Source organism: Mytilus galloprovincialis, chromosome 1, assembly GCF_965363235.1.
Source record: "Mytilus galloprovincialis chromosome 1, xbMytGall1.hap1.1, whole genome shotgun sequence".
In the NCBI taxonomy this organism is placed as follows: Eukaryota; Metazoa; Mollusca; class Bivalvia; order Mytilida; family Mytilidae; genus Mytilus; species Mytilus galloprovincialis.
Genome location: NC_134838.1, coordinates 48,722,217 through 48,744,276, shown reverse-complemented (window position 1 = coordinate 48,744,276; position 22,060 = coordinate 48,722,217). Strand labels below are relative to the sequence as shown.

Here is a 22,060-nt window from a genome sequence, read left to right as displayed (position 1 = left end):
ATCCAACCAAAAATTCAGTCATCTGAGATGCTCTTGAAAGATGAGCGGCTCGTCTCCACCATTGGCACTAATGTCATGTTGCTGGTTTCAAATAAATTTGCTGATCAGTATCATTTGGTGATGTACATGTAACTATCAAAGAAAAGAGGATGAGGTTGGGTGTATAACAAAAGGAACATATTATTTGGTCCGATATTCCCAAAACAGTCAATAAATTCATGATATTGCCAGAACAACTAATTTCAACTTTCCTTTCAGGAACCTTAGGTTCAATAGCTTTCTTAAAAGAAAAAAAACAGGCTTCAAGAAATTAAGATATGAAACAGAATGGGTTGCAGGAACTCTAGATCTGTTACACATAAATGGAAAAATGGAAAAATAACAATATGAAAATTCACTGTCTCTTTTAAATCCTGATTAATTGCAAATAATTTAGAAGGGGTTTTTAATACTGTGAATGGTAAGATTAAAGCAATTTATATCATGCCAATGAATATGTAGATGTCATTTATAAGCATTTTGGTTTCATTTTAAACTGGTTAATCTTTCATACAAAAATATGCTGTAAAATCTAGTGAGATTGTGGCACTTGAAGCAAAATATAAAATTCCTGACATATTAATAATACTCTACAGATTCCTAGGTTTGATATTTAATGTTTAATTGAAAATGATAGCATAGCACAAGAGCCTTTGATATATGATGAGATGTTGTCATATTCTAGAATAGAGTACTTCAGTATCAAAGCACCACTTTTCTGTTGTACTACAAAGGTTGCATCTTTCAAGAGCATGTTTTCATATTCATTTTTTTTGGTGATCTAAGACATATCTTTTACACCTACATCACTAAAAAAAGTTCTTTTCCATAGTGATGTACATTTTGATAATTAAAATAGACAATTAACAGCTGGTTAAAGGATATTGATGATGTTTTGTTTCATTTGCATCAGATCTTATGTGTCCAACAACACCTTGATAAGAGAAATGTTCTTGTATATTGACAGGGATATCATAAAAAAGATAGATGCACTGAAAATTAAATATAAAATATAAATATATGAAGTTGTAAATTCTCCTGTTTCACATTCCAAACAAGTATCAATTCTTTTTTCAAGGCTTGTAAACCATAAAATTATTGCCTATTTATTTCAAGTAATACAGTACAGATTTATTTTGAGGTCTTTTGAAGGTTTGGAATCTTGGTAAATTTCGTTTGTGCAATTGGGTATTTTATTGGCTACAAACTATATAACAAGTTGTAACATCTGTTCTGCCAAAAAAGAAGTTTAGCTGGTTGTTTTAGGTCATCATGCAAGGTATTTAAGTTAAGGCTATCAGGACTGACTAATGTTAGGGTGATCTGTAATGATGAAGAAACTGCAGGATTTGTTATAAGGAAGATCAACATATAGGGATACAACTCTTCAATGAACATATTTCTGTATCCAATCCATCGCAAAGACATAACAAGATAGCAGGGAACATAATAAGATAAAAGGCAAACAAGAATGACAAATTATCACAAGACTTTAATTGAAAAAACTAAAACACCAATACATTAAAGCAACTTCCCAAAACAAATGAGAAAATTAAGATAACTTTAAACATGCGAAATAACTATTTTGGGCTTTGAAAAAGAACTGTAAAGATATGAATGAGTTTAAAAGTTATACATAACAGTTTTTAGGTTGAAATCTGTTGTAACAAAAAGACAGAAGCCACAACAAAAAAAATTAATGCATAATAAAATATCATGATATAATATATAATCATAAAGATTAAGGTTGAACGTTTATGAATTACCTCTGCTCTCTCTTCATGCAACATGTTTCTTAGGACTTTCACATTTTTTTCTTCTTTCTCTCTTCCAATCAAATGCGACTGTTTAAGACTTACTTCAAGAATCGTCTTCTTAAACCTGTCAAAATAAGATGGATAATTATTCACATAGCAACCATAAGAAAGCTGTTACCTTTAGGAAACAACATTATGTGATAGAATATAAGGGCCAAATCATAAAATTAGGCAGAAGAATATATATGTGAAGGAATCTCATTTCTATATTCAGTCAAAAGCACAGTTTTTGGTCAAACACTAATTTGGAATATATATGTGTTTTGTATTTTAAGAAAGTTCAAATCATAATGATTATGTAATTTTAAAAAGTTCCAAGTTCATGTAACAACAACTTCTTAAAACAAAAATTTTATTAATGAACTGCTGAATTCTGGTCATTAAAATTATCATTTTTGCTCATTGTAGAAGGTTGTATGGTGACCCATAGTTGTTGACTTCTTTGTCATTTGGTATCTTGTGGAGAGATGTCTCATTGACAGTTATACCACATCTTCTTATTCTTTAATAAGTTTATAAATGTATATATCAAATAGATCAAATCATAATGAACATGTGTTCTTTACAGACTGTCTTCAAACCAAACTTTTACACAAAACACTACAGGAAAACAGACAGACTAACACATGGAGTTGAATTCACAGACCTAAAAACAGAATAACCCCTTCTATTGTAGGATAAGAGTAAACGAAACATGTTGTGGTTTGAACACTTTATAAAATAGTTTCACTATGAGCTTTAATCACAAGAAATAACAGAAATAGCTGATGAATAAAATGCCACCACATGATAAATCTGTACAGTATCTTAGAAATGAATCTCATAGATATGATACATATGTTGGTATAAATGTATTAATATAATATTTATATTCTGTAAATTAGTATTTATATATCATAACTGATAACAAGGTTGACTTGATATTGACAAATGTTTATTGATAAGAAGTATATAGTTAGGATAAAATCTGCACTCAACTTATCTCAACCAGAAAACCTATGTAAAAGTTCAGTCAATAATTAATACAACAAAACCACATTTCTTTCAGAAGTATGAACATACTTTAAACAAACAATTGACATCTAGGAATAGAACACAAAATATGCTTCTTTGTAAATATTTGTTTTTATACAAATCAAAGATACATTAACACAGGACACCAAAATATACCATTATTGTTAGTGTAAAAAGTTGCCATAGTCATATTTCTACAGATTATATAAATGTATGTTATATTTTAATTCCAGAAATTTTATCTCAATAGATTTTAAAGAATATTAGAAAGTGAGTTTTTTTTCTGTCCTTCCCAATGTATATAGAGTCTAAACCCACTGCATCAAGGGTGATACAATATTTCTAAACTGATAATTTTGATTTTTGAAATTTATGATACATACTGTGGATTCCTCATTATTCGTTGGATACCAATTTTCATGGATTTCGTGGGTAAAGGTGAACCACGGAATTAAACGTTCAACGATGACAATCATTATACCTATAGTCTTGTATGCAAACTTTGGCAAAACCACGAAATTAAATATCCACGAACCTGCAAGTTTTACCTTAACCCTAAAAAATAAGTGACTCCACAGTAATATATAAGAGACGAAAACAGAGAAATGTTGTATGACATGAGATCTGTATAATGATTATTAGATGATAATGTCACTATATAAACAACACATAGATGAGAGGGTGATAGAGCAGATTGTTACCCCGAGAAAACATTGTCAACCGTGGCGAAGCCAAAGTTGACAATGCTTTTTCGAGAGGTACCAATCTGCTCTATCACCCTCTCAGCTATGTGTTATTTAATTTATTATACTGAATGTCCTATCATTATTGTCTTTTGCAGATTAATTTTATTTTAAAAGTATTTACTATGATGTCATGTACATAACAACGTTACGAGTGTTAGAAAAAAAATAACAAAAGTTATTCAAGATGTTTTATTTTTTTATTTTAACAGTCCAATAATAAAATCTGAGCCAAGAGGTAGATTTTTAGCATTGTCCTTTAAACTATCGTTTTTGATTGGTCTAGACGAGAGGGTAACATTCAAAAAAATTGTCACCCTCTCAGCTATGTGATACAGTAAATTATCACCCTCTTATCAGCCAATCATAACATGGCATTTTAACGTGAAGTAAAATCTTTAAAAATTGTGTTCTTTGTGTTAGAAATTTATCAGTCATGAATTCCTTTTTTCTTGACATCACAAAACCAAAATCAGAGGAAGACAAGAAAATCTGATGTCATAATTAAATTTTGACAAATGAAAAACTAAGTACAAGGCGTTACTTACAGTTTTGCTAAATAAAACTAACTAAAAAGCCTGGAAAAGCATGCTTGCCATTTGGTATTTACAAAGTGACATCAAATCTACAAGTATATTCATAGGACCTAATATCAATTTGACTGAACAAATAAGACCTATTACCTTGTACAAGTTAATCATTTTGTGTTCAATAAAGTAATCAGGGATGCAATAAAGCCCTTCCTTTAGACAGATGAGGGGAATTATATAAACGATCAGCTGTTGATTTGATTAGGACACAGATCCAAAACATCCATGATTAACAACTCTATAGTTGTTTACTACAAGTACAAATCATTTGGAGAGAATATTTAGTGCATAGAACTTAAATAAAAGCTGGAGAGTAAACAGTATAACAATATGAGAATCTAAAAAATGATTCACATTGAAATGAAACTTTAGATGTATCTTTAAAGAGTACCTGGTAAACTTATATTCCATGAAAGAAGCCGCTTTAATTTTCAAATTTGAGCCTAACAAATTTTTTACAAAGGACCATTTCACAAAAGGCCATCATATGCTTTAAATAGCTGCATAATATATGTTATCTTAATTTTATTCTTATATAACTTTCTCAAAGAATATTAAGCCTCAGATACCAACTTTCAAGACGTTGCCTTTTTGTAATTTCTGTGACAACTAAGTAAGAAAGACAGATTAACCAAGGGCGGATCCAGCCATTTTCAAAAGGGAGGTATTCCCAACCCAGGATAAAGGGTGTTCCAACCATAAGTCCCCATTTAAATACATTGATCATCCATAAAAAGGGGCCCCCTTCCGGATCCGCCACTGCTAACATATAGATAAAATGAAAGACAGAGAAATATATCAATATTAAACCTCCCCTCCAATAAGAGGTATTAAATCTCATAATTTTTTGTCAATATTTTTAATATTTGTGAATTTTTATGAAATAATTTGCATTTGACAAAAAAAAAACCTGATTATTTATATGTTTTCCTTGTCTCCAAAATTTGTTCAATATTTATCTCATTTTAATTATTTCAGTTATATCATTCTTTAGTATTTTTTTGTAACATATTTTACAAACAATATTCTACACTAAAACAGTCAATAACAATGTTTCATTACACTAAAATATCAAATGAAATATTTTCAGCAACATCTGGTCTTGAACAACAGAGATTTATATCTTATTCATTGATAATTAAAACACTGGTCTGAATCAAACAAAATAATATGTAGGGATCTATCATTTAGGCTTTGAATTCCATTGCCATGTGCAACATATGTACTTGGTAACACATATTTAGATGAAATTAGACAATTCTCTATACAATTCATACAAAGGAGAAAGTGCTATCAGCAAATAACTTACTATTCATCTAATTTTATTTGAATTAATGTTAAAAAAACCTTCTAAAGAGTATTCATTTTCTTGACAAACACATACATTCCTTGAACTGTATTAAACAAGAATATCAATAATACTGTACAGTATTTCAATAATAAGTCCATCCCTTTCATTATTTTGTCATGAGCTGCAGATCCAGGATTTTGAAAAAGGTGGAACCAAATCAACCCACCGAGAAAATTTTAGAAATCAGACTGCGCATTAACAATATATGAATCTCCATAAGCCTCCCTCCAGGCAAAAGTTCATACCTAAAACGAAAACACTTTACATGCATATTATTGAAATATGATTGTCACATTTTATTGTAAGTTGGTTGACAATTAAACCAATTTGGGTTACAAACAACCAGTTATTAAGTGGAAGTCCTCACAAGTGATTTATTGAATGTTGCTTTTAAGAAAATTTGTATGGGATTATTAATTATAGAGATTTTTCTATAAATCAAATTATGGAACCAATCACTTAAGCACCTTCAAGAAACCTTTAGAACAGCAGAAAAAGTATTGTGAGGCCCTTCATTTGGCTAACATAATGTTTGACTTTAACAATATGAACAAAATAACTGGTCAGCCTGAGAGCATCTTATGCATGTTAAGGCTAATTTCCTGTATATCTGGGAAAGTTGTCTCACATCTATTAATTCTTTCTGAAATTATTGTATAGTAGGTCCAAGCTTTCAACCTTGAAGACTCAAAACAACTGAATATCTTGATACAACACAATAAGAGGCTGAATTTCAATAACCTTGGCCTTGCTGTTTATAGTTTAATCAACTTTTGACAAAATCTAGAAACAAGTACGTATATTGGTCTATGTTTGGCAGTAGCAAAATTCATCGAAGTAACACTTAGTTATTCTCAATGATTCAAAATTGTCTATGTTGCTTAAAGAAGAGATTATAATTTCATGCATACACCTTATCGCTAATCCCAGCTGACCCGGCCGCTTGAACTTTTGATGCATACAACAATCACTTTTTCATTGTGGCGTCAAATATTTTGTTTTATGACGTCAAAATTTTACGGGAACGTGTGTGATATCCAGTAATGGCGGACAAATAGCGATAAGGTGTATTCCAGAAAGGTAGCCATACAGGATAAGGACAGCATCATTGGGTGTAAATTAGAAGGACAATGATATATACAGCTCCACTCTCAAAAACATTAAAATAGGCCTATTCAGTTAACAAAACAGGATTTTAAAACTTATTTACTAAAAAAATTATATAGGGAGATACATTAATGTTGGGCAACTGCTTAGGACAGCAGGTCTTAATGTATATCAGAAAGACATAAAATATGGGTCATTTCTCATTCATTTATAAGAAAATGTCATTAGAGTATGAAAGACATATAATAATTTTCTATATCTGTGATAGAATTAAGTAAAATATTTGGACAAATTAATAAAAATGGAATCTTTGACAGTTAACTCACAGGTCTTGAACAATGAAAATATCATATAAAACAAGAGGCTGTCACAACGACAGCAAACCGGATTTATTAATATTTATTTGTGTCCTGGCAATATCACAAGAACCATTACTGATGAATGGTGAAAGTGAAAATCGTCAATATCAAATTTGACCTCCATTTTGTCATCAGTATCAACATCTTAAAATTTGAAAAGCTTAGATTGAATGGTTCATGAGTAAATGAAACAACGTGAATGGAAACGCCATTTCACAATCTTTCAAGAACCATAACTCCTGAACGGTAAAAGTCAAAATCGTCATTATTGAACTTGACCTCTATTTTGTCATCAGTAACAACATATTAAAATTTGGGAAGCTTTGGTAAAACAGTTCATGTGTAAATGCATGGACACGACTGGAAACACCATTTTTCAATCTTTCAAGAACCATAACTCCTGAACGGTAAAAGTCAAAATCGTCATTATTGAACTTGACCTCTATTTTGTCATCAGTAACAACATATTAAAATTTGTGAAGCTTAGGTAGAACAGTTCATGCGTAAATGCACAGACACGACTGGAAACTCCATTTTTCAATCTTTCAAGAACCATAACTCCTGAACGGTAAAAGTCGAAATCGCCATTATGGAACTTGACCTCCATTTTGTCATCAGTAACAACATATTAAAATTTGGGAAGCTTAGGTAGAACAGTTCATGCGTAAATGCACGGACAAGACTGGAAACTCCATTTTTCAATCTTTCAAGAACCATAACTCCTGAACGGTAAAAGTCAAAATCGCCATTATTGAACTTGACCTTCATTTAGTTGTCAGTAACAACATATTAAAATTTTAAAAGCTTTGGTTGAACGGTTCATGAGTTAATGCACGGACAACATTTGATTGCCGCCCGCCCGCCGTACATCCCCAAATCAATAACCGACATTTTTGTCACAAAAATCCGGTTAATAAAATGCCAAAACAAATATAACAATACCACTTAAAATATTGGTCAAGTATCAAGGGGTGTTCGGTTACAAATAATTTAAAGATTCATTAACAGACAAAGATTTTACCAAAAAATCAAATTATATAACTAAGCATTATTCATTTCTTTACCTTTTGTCAGAACCAAAAACACAAGAAACTATCAACCATTGTAAGTCAGCAACCAAGAAACCATATGATCTCATTATGCAGATACTTGCAAATTGGAATACAATGAAAGAAACTGTAATCTCTTATTCTAAAAGAAACAGCAAATAAATGAGGTTTGATGGGAATCGTCTCAAGTTTGGAGAAATTAGTCAATTGTAGCCTTCCACCATATTGATTTTCCAATAGAATAAATAAATGTTCCTATCAGCCTCTTCATCAATCTATTCTAACTGTCAACTCTTAAACTTAAAACCAGCAATTCAAACTGCTCAGATGTCCACTGAATGTCTTTTACCAATTTACATGTCACATAGATAAAGACAGAATAGGTGTCTGATATGTTGGTTTCATTAGCACACTTATCATTTAAGTTTTCAAATTCTATGGTAATACAATCTAAGCCACAGCATTACATTCAAATATTTTATATTTCATTACAGAGAAATTTTGTTTGATTTTTTCTTTACGCTGCCAGACAATATCAATACTGGTAGTTGAATTTTTAGTTGTTTTTTAATATTAACCATTCATTACCTGAAGAAGAAATTGGACTGAAACATATTTTTGAGTACTCAACCCTTAAATACCTTAATCTAAGACAGTAATGGTATAAAATACAACAATAGAACAAACTAGACAACAGAGGTGAAATGGCTCAACTGGACATATTGGTACTATACACAAAATCACAAAACACAAACTAATTATCTAAGATTTACTTCCAGAAACTGCAACTGAGCAATCTAAAAACTAGAGGCTCTTAAGAGCCTGTGTCGCTCACCTTGGTCTATGTGCATATTAAACAAAGGACAGAGATGGATTCATGACAAAATTGTGATTTGTTAATGGTGATGTGTTTGTAGATCTTACTTTACTGAACATTTTTGCTACTTACAATTTTCTCTATCTGTACTTGGCCCTTTAGTTACAGAGGAAAATATTTTGTAAAAACTTACCAAAATTTACCAAATTGATGAAAATTGTTAAAAATTGACTCTAAAGGACATAACTCCTCCAGGGGTCAACTGATCATTTTGGTCATGTTTATCTAATTTGTAGATCTTACTTTGCTGAACATTATTGCTGTTTACAGTTTATCTCTATCTATAATAGTACCCAAGATAATAACCAAAAACAGCAAAATTTCCTTAAAAATTACCAATTAGGGGGCAGCAACCCAACAACCAGTTGTCCAATTCATCTGAAAATTTCAGGACAGATAGATATTGACCTGATAAACAATTTCATCCCTGTAAGATTTGCTCTAAGTGCTTTGGTTTCAGAGTTATAAGACAAAATCTACATTTTACCCCTATGTTCTATTTTTAGTCATGGCAGCCATCTTGGTTGGTTGGCTGGGTCACCCACACATTTTTTTAACTAGATACCCTAATGATGATTGTGGACAAGTTTGGTTAAATTTGGCCCAATAGTTTCAGAGGAGATGATTTTTGTAAAAGATTACAAAAATTTACGAAAAAATGGTAAACAAGAGGCTCTAAAGAGCCTGTGTCGCTCACCTTGGTATATGTGAATATTTAACAAAAGAAGCAGATAGATTCATGACAAAATTCTGTTTTGGTGATGGTGATGTGTTTGTACATCTTACTTTACTGAACATTCTTGCTGCTTACAATTATCTCTATCTATAATGAACTTGGTCCAGTAGTTTCAGTGGAAAATAATTAGTAAAAATTTACAAATTTTATGAAAATTGTTAAAAATTTACTATAAAGGACAATAACTCCTTAGGGGGTCAATTGACCAGTTCAGTCATGTTGACTTATTTGTAAATCTTACTTTTCTGAACATTATTGCTGTTAACAGGTTATCTCAATCTATAATAGTATTCAAGATAATAACCAAAAACAGCAAAATTTCCTTAAAAATTACCAATTTAGGGGCAGCAACCCAACAATGGGATGTCCGATTCATCTGAAAATTTAAGGGCAGATAGATCTTTACCTGATGAACAATTTTACCTCTGTCAGATTTGCTCTAAATGCTTTGGTTTTTGAGTTATAAGCAAAAAACTGCATTTTACCCCTATGTTCTATTTTTAGCTGTGGCGGCCATCTTGGTTGGATGACCGGGTCACCGGACACATTTTTTAAACTAGATACCCCAATGAGGATTGTGGCCAACTTTGGATTAATTTGGCCCAGTAGTTTCAGGGGAGAAGATTTTTGTAAAAGATTACTAAGATTTACGAAAAATGGTTAAAAATTTACTATAAAGGGCAATAACTCCTAAAGGGGTCAACTGACCATTTCGGTCATGTTGACTTACTTGTAAATCTTACTTTGCTGAACATTATTGCTGTTTACAGTTTATCTCTATCTATGATAATATTCAAGATAATAAACCAAAACAGTAAAATTTCCATAAAATTACCAATTCCGGGGCAGCAACCCAACAACGGGTTGTCTGATTCATCTGAAAATTTCAGGGCAGATAGATCTTGACCTGATGAACAATTTAACTCCTGTCATATTTGCTCTAAATGCTTTGGTTTTTGAGTTATAAGCCAAAAACCGCATTTTAGCCCTATGTTCTATTTTTAGCCATGGCGGCCATTTTGGTTGGTTGACCGGGTCACCGGACACATTTTTTAAACTAGATACCCCAATGATGATTGTGGCTAAGTTTGGTAAAATTTGGCCTAGTAGTTTCAGAGGAGAAGATTTTTGTAAAAGTTAACGACGCCGGACGCCAAGTGATGGGAAAAGCTCACTTGGCCCTTTGGGCCAGGTGAGCTAAAAATGACTATAAAGGGCAATAACTCCTTAAGGGGTCAACTGACCATTTTGGTCATGTTGACTTATTGGTAGATCTAACTGCTGAAAAAATTTCCTTAAAATTACCAATTCAGGGGCAGCAACCCTACAACCGGTTGTCCGATTCATCTGAAAATTTCAGGGCAGATAGATCTCGACTTGATAAACAATTTTACCCATGTCAGATTTGCTCTAAATGCTTTGGTTTCAGAGTTATAAGCCAAAATATACATTTTACCCCTATGTTCTATTTTTAGCCATGGCAGCTATTTTGGTTGGTTTGGCGAGTCACTGAACACAATTTTTAAACTAGATACCCCAGTAATGATTGTGGACAAGTATTATTAAATTTGGCCCAGTAGTTTCAGAGGAGAAGATTTTTGTAAAAGTAAACGACGACGCTATCACTCAGGGTAAAATATTTGTCATAAAGGGCCAACCAGTGGTAAAATTACGATATATTCAAGCTCCCATGAATTATTTCTTAATTAACACACCTCCAAGAAAAATATAACTAGAATACCTGAAAAAAATTCTCTTAGGAAAGATTCTTTTCTGCATATTAGCGTTTTTCTAATTCTGTTAATGTCTTGTTTTAACATTTTTAACAGGAAGTTCATTTTGGAGTATATATTTATTTTACATCTACCTAGTAGTACACAATCATTAAGCAATAAATATTAACAACTTTTCATGTCTAAAACTGTACTAAATAACATTAATTGGTCTTGTCTCTATAGTTAACATTTTCCTTTCTTTCTTTTCAGCAGAAGATAAGCCTTCTAGAGTTGCTTTAGATTCAAAACTTAATTGAGAATAAAAAGCGGAAAGACTGAATGAAAGCAAGCACAATGAATAAACAACTGTTAGAAAAGAAAAGCATTGAATGCCAGTCTGAATTCTTCCATTAGATGATTCTGTAATCAACATCATACCAGAAATGAAATCAATGTGTTAAACCTAAGGCTATTTAGTCATATTCACCTAAAATACAAAATTGACTACTGATTCTACTTATAAATGCATATATCTCCATTATGAGAATGCCTCAAATCAATAAAAGTAAATTTGTCCCAGCCAAGCTTCAATGAATTTTCAGAATGATCATTTGTTAACAGACAGAATATAAGATAAGTGGTTCCATTATTAATTTCAAGTGCAAAAGAGATGTGGTGCCAATGTGTTGTGCACATTGGTCAAGGTATAAGTGCAATTACAATTTATTAATTACAACAGTTACAGAGAGTGACTTTCATTTTATTTATGACAATCATTAATAAAAGTGACTGTCAGACTCACAAGAGTACACCATGTATTTGGAGTTTTTCTCTGTTAGTTTGTAAGAGCTGTTTTTGTGAGATTTACTAAATGCTTAATTGTCAATTTTTGTTTGGTTAAAGTCTTGATAAGTCTCTAAATACTTGAGCCTTAATTTACCAATTTTTGTTGTAGTTTCCCTTTAAGAGTACATAATTGTTTAGTTAGATATAGTTTATCTAGTTGTAACATGAGGATAGTATTCCAGCCTTTAAATACCACATGAAATTTTATTATAATGCCATTAACCGAAATAGAAAATCACGTTGTTATTCTATTTTTTTCAACAGAAGCCATACAATCATGCCAAAATAAAGAGCTTATAGCTTATATACAGAAAAATGCATTCTGAAAACAGAAAATCTTATAGTTATAAACCCATACAATTTCCATGACCCTAGCATAAACTTCTGATGCTCACAACAATGGCAAAAAAAATTCAAGGACATGATAGATAAGAAAAAGAATTACTAAATTGGTATCCATAATGCTATTAGAGAAATTTATCACAAAGAATAGAACCACTCAAGGGATTTCTGTCAGAGAGAGTATGTCACTTATTATACGAGTTTTTCATGCTTATCCCATTGTCTAGAGTAAATTTTGCTTTTATGGTTGTTTTATATGTGGTAATGCATATAATCAGTGCATTGGAAAAAGATAACAGATTTATTTACATGAACAATTTTCTATTAAGTCCTTGATTTTTAATCAAAATCAAAAATTGCCTTATTCTCGTATAATTAACGACTTACTCATATGCTACAATGGAAACATGTTGGTTAACCAATTAAAAATAAAGAAGTGCTACATTTTGTGTATTTTTGAATACCTCAAAAAGTTCTGTGTTTTAAAGCTGTTGTCAAAGTTTAAAATCCAATTCTACTGAATTTACTTCTACATAAATTCAAATCCCACACATAGCAGGTTTGCTTCTCCTATCTTAATTGACTAGAATTGTCAGTTTTCCAACTGAAGATCATGATTCTCTCCCAGCACCCCAGATGCCTCCCCAAATAAAAACTAACCCCCAGGAAATTGAACAATAGAGCTGATAGTGGCTTTGAACAACAATAATTTAATTAATCAATCTAAAAAATAATACCATCTTTATAGTAATGCTGCAATGTCATGCCAAAATTAAAATCACATTAATTAGTTTGTCAGAGACTTTACAAACATGCCAAAATAATGAGAATGTATTCTTTGAATTGTCAAATTAGTAGTAGTGATGCTACTAATTTGGCAAAGTCTACTTTCATTGGATGAGTTCCAGAGTTCTAATAATATTCTAAACCAAAAAAAATGGGGAATGTGTCCATGGGACACAGATAATGCCCCTGCTTCATCCATATAACATTATTAAGGGTCATAACTCAAGAACAGTAAAAGCGATGCCACCCAAATGCATTCTTGATCAGTATTTTGTGGAAATAAACATTGTGTATAACATTCCTATCATCTGGTTGAGGCAAACTTACGTCAGAGAACAGAAACTAATTTCGGGATATACAGATGTATTGACGTAAACACGGACAAGGGTAAAACTTGATGCCACCTCCACTAAATCATTATAATTTCTATGATCCTTAACCCTTTCCTCGATTTTTTTGTTTAACATACTTGATTCGCATAGGATTTTTCTCAGTAAAAAGAAATCATCAAGTTAAAAGTGTTAATGCATTGTGAAAATGAATATTTCATCAATGAAATTCAAGTCAGATATTCTCATGAATCTCCTTTTCATGTTAGATTCATTTTTTTTAAAAGTCTGATGCACACATATTGATGTTTAAGCATTTCAACTTAGGTACTACACAGGCGTCAAAAGGCGTCATTATGGAGTAAAGGGGGTGGAGTCAAAAGGCGTCATTATGAAGGAAAGGGTTAAGTATCAACTGCTGCACAAAACAGTGGAGACAATATTAAAGATAAGAAAAACAAGTGCTTAATTGGACTTTTTAGTAATAATTCTATTAGCAAAAGTTATCACAAAAGAATGAGACACTCAAGGGATTTCTGTGGGTAGGAATTTGTACCTTATGTAGCTTGTAAATTATACTTATGCCTTTGTCTAAAGTATATCTTGTTTCCGTTGTTCCTTCATAAATGGTAATTAATTTTATCAATGCATTGACCAAATAAAACTGGTTTATCATACATCCTTTATTACAAGGAGATCACTGAAACCAGTTTCCATTCCACTCCCTTCAATTGCTAATCTCAGAATTATCAACTTCTTGTAATCAATAAATCATTTCTTATGTGTTTCTTCAACAATTCTGAAATTCCAAGCTCAAGATTTAGCATTACAGTAACCAATCTACTTTTGATCTTGTGAGTGAACCAATCAAATATTGCCATAACTGGTGTCAGGTGGAATATGTTTGCCTATTATCCTAGGCTATGAGGCCTTGTTGTCTTTCAACGTAACTAACTCAAAAATATAGACTAAAAGTCAGTCTATTTTGTTTTTCATGCGAGAATCAAAAATATATCCATCTGAACAGTTATACGATAACAAACAAAATACTGGTAAGGTACAATTTTTATTTCAATTTTGCCTAAAGTACTTTAGCATTATAGACAAAGACAAATTACATAGAACAGTATCACTATATTAATAGAAAGAAAGAGATATACCAAGCAATAATACATTTTTGACACATGAATCTAGGGTGCAATTTTGTTATTTATTCATTCCTCTCAAAACCAGCATTTAATTGAATTTCTATTACTTCATAGGAAAAGGAAATATATATTCTGATCATGTCTGTCATCATTTAGACAACTTTTGTGTTACACTTCCAAGAAAACAGTTCTTTCATTTCACAGGGGATTCAAACTTGGTAATAATGTGTAAACAGTTCTTTTATTTCACTGGGGATTCAAACTTCCCAAAACCGTGATGTATAAAGAATATAAACATTTCATCTATTAAGACAAGAAATGAACAATATATTAGTGGTAGAGTGTTGTCCTCTGTTATATCAATATTCTTTTCATACCACATTAGTAATTACAATGAAACATTTCTAAAGAAATATATCACTTTGTCCTGATTTTTTGTCTGACAGCATTAGGAGTTATTCAGTTTTAAAATTAATTACCAGTCTTCTATAAATGTAAATAAATGTACCATATGAACAGAAGGATATGTGGGGGTATATGTTTATGAGACAGCATCCCAAAACTAAAACCTAACTATTTATATTAATATATACAATTAACCAAATGTCCAAGTGAAAATAAATCAAAGACTTGAGTCAAAACCCTAAATGAATTGAAAACAACTTGGGCATTATCAATAAGATATCTTATCTCTGACTGAAGTTGCTCAGAAACAAAAGGCTGGTTCAGGACCTTACAACTTGTCTCATTGCACTGGCAATAGTTCTGGAATGGAGTGATGAGTCAGCCGTGATTCTGTACAAATTATAAAGTTTCAGTAAGTTGGATTGACTGGGTGTTGAGAACAATGAAGCCTAGGAGCACCTCAACTGTTAGGCAGAGTTAACTAGCTTTAGTTTTAATGATTTTGTATTTGACAGATAATTACAATCCTAGTATCAAAGTATGGGTTTTATTACACCATCTGCTACTGGTGCAAACTCAACTAAAGCCTAATTTCAGAAAACTTTTGATAGAACTGATGGTGAAATTGATGCAAGGAACTGAGACTTTGAGGAATACCTTGTTAATTATCAATTGGATATTTCCCTACTGAAAACAGATTAATTTTCTTTAGCAGATGATCGTGCTATGTCTTTAAGTGCTGAAGAATTTAAGTCATGCATATTGTAGTTTGATGGAATGTGTCCAATGGGAATAAAAAGCTGCAACATGAGCACATGATACACACATAGTTTTTTTCAAAGAATTTTCTTTGGTGATAACTCCTCAATATCATATCAGAAATTTATAAAAAAAAAAAAAAAAACAAAAGGGAGATTATTTTGAAAGATATAAATCAGTCCCCAAAGTTTCATAAAAAATGCTCAAAGCACTATTGAGTTATTGTCCAAAAAACTGAAAAATACCTGTTTTTTAATGAATAAAACCCCATAACTCGGAAGTGTAATATCTAAAATTTATAAAAAATCAAAAGGGAGCCCACATTGAAAAATAAAACAATTCACCAAAGTTTTATGCAAATTGGTTCAAGCGCTTTTGTGCTATTAACTGACATGTTGACAACAGATGGACAAACCAACAATGAGACACCATAATGCATCCTGTAAACAGGCATATAAAAACTGAAAGTGTAGGAACTCATTGGCAAAGTACAATGTTCCTAGACTGTCCTGACCAGCAATCAATAACTTTTGACAGCTTCCATCTATATAGTCTATCATGTCTTGATTTAGTTTTCTTTTACAATTTACTGAGACATAACACGCCAACAAGCCTCACTTAAACACTTTTCACATAATAATGTATGGTTATATTTTCTTGGTAAAAATCAATTTACCAGAACATAAGGATACCAACTTATAATTGAACTTTTCTTAAAATTGGCAATTCCTCATTGGTTTGTGCTTTGGATAATTTTTCCTTGATGATACATAGTCTGATGTTGAGCCTAACCATAAGTCTTATGAACATCAAAGGACATGAGGGTAGATGCAAGACATGAAGCCCAAGGCAAAAGTTCTTTAGAGAGTTTTATGTTAGAACTTTGTGAAGAGCTCTTTCCCTATTGAGTCTATACAAGAGTTAACAAAATCTATAGCTTATCTTTATTAACAAGTCCTGCATAATGATCTCTTTGTTACTATGAAGTTATAAGTACCAATAACAGTACTTGATTGCCAAGTGTCCTTTGTAACTTAGAAACAACTATTTTATTTTGATTGTTAAGTGCCCATTGTAACTTAGAATTTAGCTATTATACTTGATTAGGGAGTGCCCTTTGTACTGTTTCCATGAGGCTTTATCATGTAACTAGACAATATATATTTTTATATCTCGAATCCTCTATTCAAACTTCATGAAATGAAACTGATTTAAAATCATCCCTCTTTTTAATTCCATCCTTATAAAGATTATTAACCAGAGGTTATCTGTTAAAACAATTATTTTATTATTTATGGGGTAACTCACATTTCTATACATGTACAATGAAGTTCCATCAAACAGGAAGTATTTACCATAAAAGTGCTTGTCTACAACAAGGATAATTTGCAAAACAAAAACCCTTAAACCTACACATTAGAATTAAAATGAAAATTTTACTCTCAGACCATTACTTTTTGTTGTTATGGATGATGGAGGAATAAATACTCTTCTAAGTCTAATCTGGTCCAGTCTGTGTTTTAGTTTGATGTCTCTGCTTTCAATTGTTCTGATGTTAATTCAGCCTTTTTCAACTGATTTTAATGGTTTGTTCTTATGTTATTCTGTTACAACACTGTCTCAAGTTCGGGGAAGTGTTGAGGACTCATAACCATATTTAATACCAAGGTTTTATTTATGTGCCTGTCCCAAGTCAGGAGCCTGTAATCAGGAGGTGACCATTGATTCACGTCTGTCATATTTGTTCTTCATAAAAAAAAAGTTATAAATAAGCTGTCAGTTATTGAAAAATTTAATATTTTTCATGTCAGGGCTTTTATATCTGACTTTACAGTATTGGTTTTCTCATTATTGAAGGCCGTACAGATGCCTTTAATTGATAACATCCACTTTATCATTTTTGTGGATAGTTTTCTCATTTGCCATCATACCACATCTCTTTAATTGCATATTGACTTAGGAAGTAGCCTTGGATTAAAAAGTAAAATTTACTCTCTCTATATGGCGCTTTTTAAAACACCTCCACAAGTCAGGTCCAAAGTAAGGAACTGTTAATTCAGCATTAGTGACAGTTCATTGGATGTGATTTTATGTAACAGTTCAGAGTTCATAGGATATGATTCTATAATAAAAAGTTAAGAATTTGACATTAATAATTTCAGTTTATTAGATTTTTTTTTTTCTAATTTGAAAAAAAATCTAACACTGAACTGGAGTGAAGTTATATTTTAGTCATTAATCTTCTCCTATATATAATTAAATCTCAGCAACTATGTAACTAGTCTGAACAACAAGTACTGATTATATTTTACAGTTCTAAAGTTAGATATTTCCTGATTTGGTTACGTGGGCTACCAGACTTACAAGTATGGTAATTCAGTTAATATACATCAATTTGTCTTACAAGGTTTGGAAACATTCTAATTAAATCACCATTAAAATTTACAGTTGTTAAAAATCTGATTTGAAGATTTACCAATATTCAAATATATTTAAGCAGATTTTTTTTCAAAAACTTGACCCATCTTTAACATGTGTGGATACATCTACTGATGGATTTACAATATACATAACTATGAAAGATACATCTAAAAGGATTCAAACGGAAACCAATATATATGTAAATTATTTTTTTTAAGAAATAAAATTGAGAATGGAAATGGGGAATGTGTCAAAGAGACAACAACCCGACCATAGAGCAGACAACAGCCAAAGGCCTCCAATTTGTCTCCAAAGAATGCATTAAATGAGAGGCAAAAGACATCACAGGATGCATTCAAACACATAAGTTGATAAAAAACTGAAAATGTAATGGCTAAAAGAAAAACTACCAAAAGACAAACAACAGTAAACAAAACTAAAGACCAAGTAACACAAACCCCACTAAAAGTGTGAGATGACATCAGGTGCTTGGGAAGGGTTGGCAGATCCTGCTCCACATGTGGCAACCATCATCCTGCTAATGTAAGTACAAACCTGTCTTATTCTGTAGTACACATTGAAGAGGACGCTTAGTGGTTATGAAGATTAAAACAAACCTGTAGTCTTCTACCAAATAGATATTTCAGTTCAGTCAATAAACTTGTATCCATAACAGGTGTCTTTTCCCTGCAAAAAATAGTAAGTATGTAAATACTTTTGTAAGACTGAATGACATCAATTTCAATTAATCAAACTGATCATTCAGGTCTTAATGATACTGTGGTACATATATTATTATGGGTATCAATTTATTGTGGATTGAGGACAAATGTTACTTTTGTGGATATTTGACTTAATGGTTTTTCCAAAGTGTGCATACAACCCTACACAAAAATTGTAGTTAAAATTCAATGTTCACATTTACTGATGAAGTCCATGAAAATTTTGTAGGAATACTAGATGCTTAAACAAGGACTGAATAAGAAAAATATTTTCAAAGATGGCAGTTATGTGATTGTATACAGCATAAAGGGATGTACTCTCCTCCTCAGTACAAAAAGCAGACCTGTTAGTGCAAAAGACATATCATTGATGGGGAATCTTTTCTAACAACTCCTTTTGTACTTTTACTGATCTTTATATATCTAATTATGTATAAATAGGTTGATCATTTGCTCAGTTAAAGATGAAATTCAGAGTAAATTTACGGATGTAGCTAGGAATTTAAATGAGAAATTGATTAAGTATTCAGTTACATAACAGTGTTAAAAAATACTGGACTTCCCTTGATCAATGATGTCTTGGGAACTTAAATGTCTCATTTTATGGTTACAAACTATTTTAAAACTAATAAATGTATTTAGTCACATAACCTGGTCTTTGATAGCTTGCATGACATGTACAATAGGTAATAAAATTAGTAAAAATTATCAGATCTAGGTATTGCATTTTTTTTTAATTATATTTTGGTTTTCCTTTTTCTTTTCCTTTTCAATCGCAATTTCATTTGTTTTGACATATCAAATTTATATTCATATAAATTTATCAAAAGTAAAGCCTTTGAAAACCACCACATTATTAAATAAAGTACCTATCTGTAAACATGATATAGGGTGTAAATAGTTATCATCAGGAAAGGAAAAATTCTTTCAAAAGGTTTTCTCTGCAACGTAAACTAAGTACCAGAGGCAACATGTACCTGGTACACCCTTTCTTGAACCACTCAGGCTTTAGGGAATGATTACTAGATGCTGAACTTGTTGAAATGTCATTTGACAGACCTCTGACACTGCACAAGGAATTCAAGATGGTTGACTTTTATAATGATAACCACAACTACCAAAAAATATTTCACAGACATCATTTACCACAACCACCAACAAAAGAGGGTCGAAATAGATAAACAACTGTTTCCCTTGTAAAACTAGACATACAAACAACAGCAAATAAACTGATTTCTTTTCCTTCTCATGAGAACAATTTTAACTCACAAATGCTGCATTCTAAGTAAAGTGAGCAGCTATAAGCCTTTATATTTATTGTAGTATGCTAGTAGATTCCATACTACTTAGATATCATACTTTTGTAACCAAATTGAACTAAAGTTATAATGATCTATAATTGCTCAATTATCAAGAACAGAACTTGAAACATTTTCTAACATGAAAAAAGGATCAATAAAAATATTGATAAAGTATATTTCTACAAGAAATCCAATTGGTTCATCATCCTTTTTTCTGATATTGTTTGAAGTATATAGTGGATGTCAAGTTAGAATATTTGAAGCTTCAAAAAGGTGGCAAAGCATATTATCTCTTCAATAAGCCTAATCATTGAGGTTACACTTACATCTAATGTTCATTATGAACTGTTGTTTCTGATTTACATCTAAGGATCATTATGTCCATTTAACTTCTTGTAAACTTTCCCCTTTATTGCTGTTTTCCTTTGAAGTGGTTACTTAACCTTTCCTTGTTCAATACTTCTTTACTTTACATTGGTAGTATAATGTAATGCAATTAAAAATAAGAAGTGCAATTAACACAAACACATTCCAATGGAAACTGAACAGTCAGTTTTGTATATACAAACTATCAACATCTACAAACTAGTTATTTTCTGTAACAAACTTTCAAGGAATCTAAACACCTTTTAATCTAAAAATTTAAGTACTCAAAAATGAGTTAAAAAGTATGTACCCAGGTAAAAGTATAATGTACATGTATGTGCACAATTGAAACCATGAAAATTTTTACACAAATGCATAGGAGGGACTTTTCAATAAGCATAATGAAGCTCATATCACATGATATTTTGAAACAAATGATTTCAGCAAACTGGAAATTGAACCCTAGTGTTAAACAGATGGCAAAACCAAATGCATCTTCGTTTTCCATATCAAGAATATAGCTTGTAGTTGCTGAGAAAAATTAGAAAAATATAAGTTGCAGAATATTTAAAGGAAAGAGTTAAACCAGTATACTCATTACAACCTCCTTAAAAGCTTTGGAAGCAGGAATATAAAACATAAAGGCTACAAAAATAAACATCAAGAGGTCAACATATAATGCCCAAAATATTTTTATGGTAATTAAATACGAAATATAATAGTCATTTGTAGTTCTTTCTCAACCTTAATCATCATTCCTTTTAAATTATTCTTCCTGGATAAAACTCAACATCTCAACAACGGGTGATATTTCTCGATTACATTAACCTAGTAATGATAATCATCATGGATCTCTGGTTAAAACAGGCTCTTGCGGAAAAAGGAAAAGCGATACTGATGGTAAAGAAGGAATAATTCTAGTAAACTAATGTTCTTTGTGAACAGAGTCCGAGTATTGAATATAACTTTATTGGAACTATTCCAAAAACGATAAGTAGACTGACAAATCCAGTACCGGGCATCACAAGGGGGCAGTCCTGTCTACGTATTCATTTCTCCTTTTTACCAACCGTTTACTCGTTCTCTTCACAGATAAAAAAATATTAATGTAATATGAAACATGCATGGATTAGCTTTTATCCATGTTTCTTTAATCTTAAAAATTGAAAGAACATCCCATATTCCTATTTGACATTATTGAGGAACGGTAGGGCCTTTAAAATGGGATTTTGTCTTTA

At 31.4% G+C, this 22,060-nt stretch overlaps 1 protein-coding gene and 1 long non-coding RNA gene across 10 annotated transcripts in view; both read right to left on the bottom strand.

Moving 5' to 3' along the window:
• The window catches only part of LOC143076721 (protein MON2 homolog), a 293,055-nt gene that overhangs the window by 74,599 nt on the left and 196,396 nt on the right, over positions 1 to 22,060 (bottom strand). The gene's annotated exons all lie outside the window — the stretch shown is intronic.
• The window catches only part of LOC143076815 (uncharacterized), a 151,421-nt gene that overhangs the window by 24,338 nt on the left and 105,023 nt on the right, over positions 1 to 22,060 (bottom strand). Inside the window, exons 10-11 of the long non-coding RNA XR_012978795.1 lie at positions 19,051 to 19,120; positions 1,806 to 1,920 (exon numbers count right to left, since the gene is read on the bottom strand). This is a non-coding gene — a long non-coding RNA (uncharacterized LOC143076815). The remainder of the gene's footprint in view (positions 1 to 1,805; positions 1,921 to 19,050; positions 19,121 to 22,060) is intronic.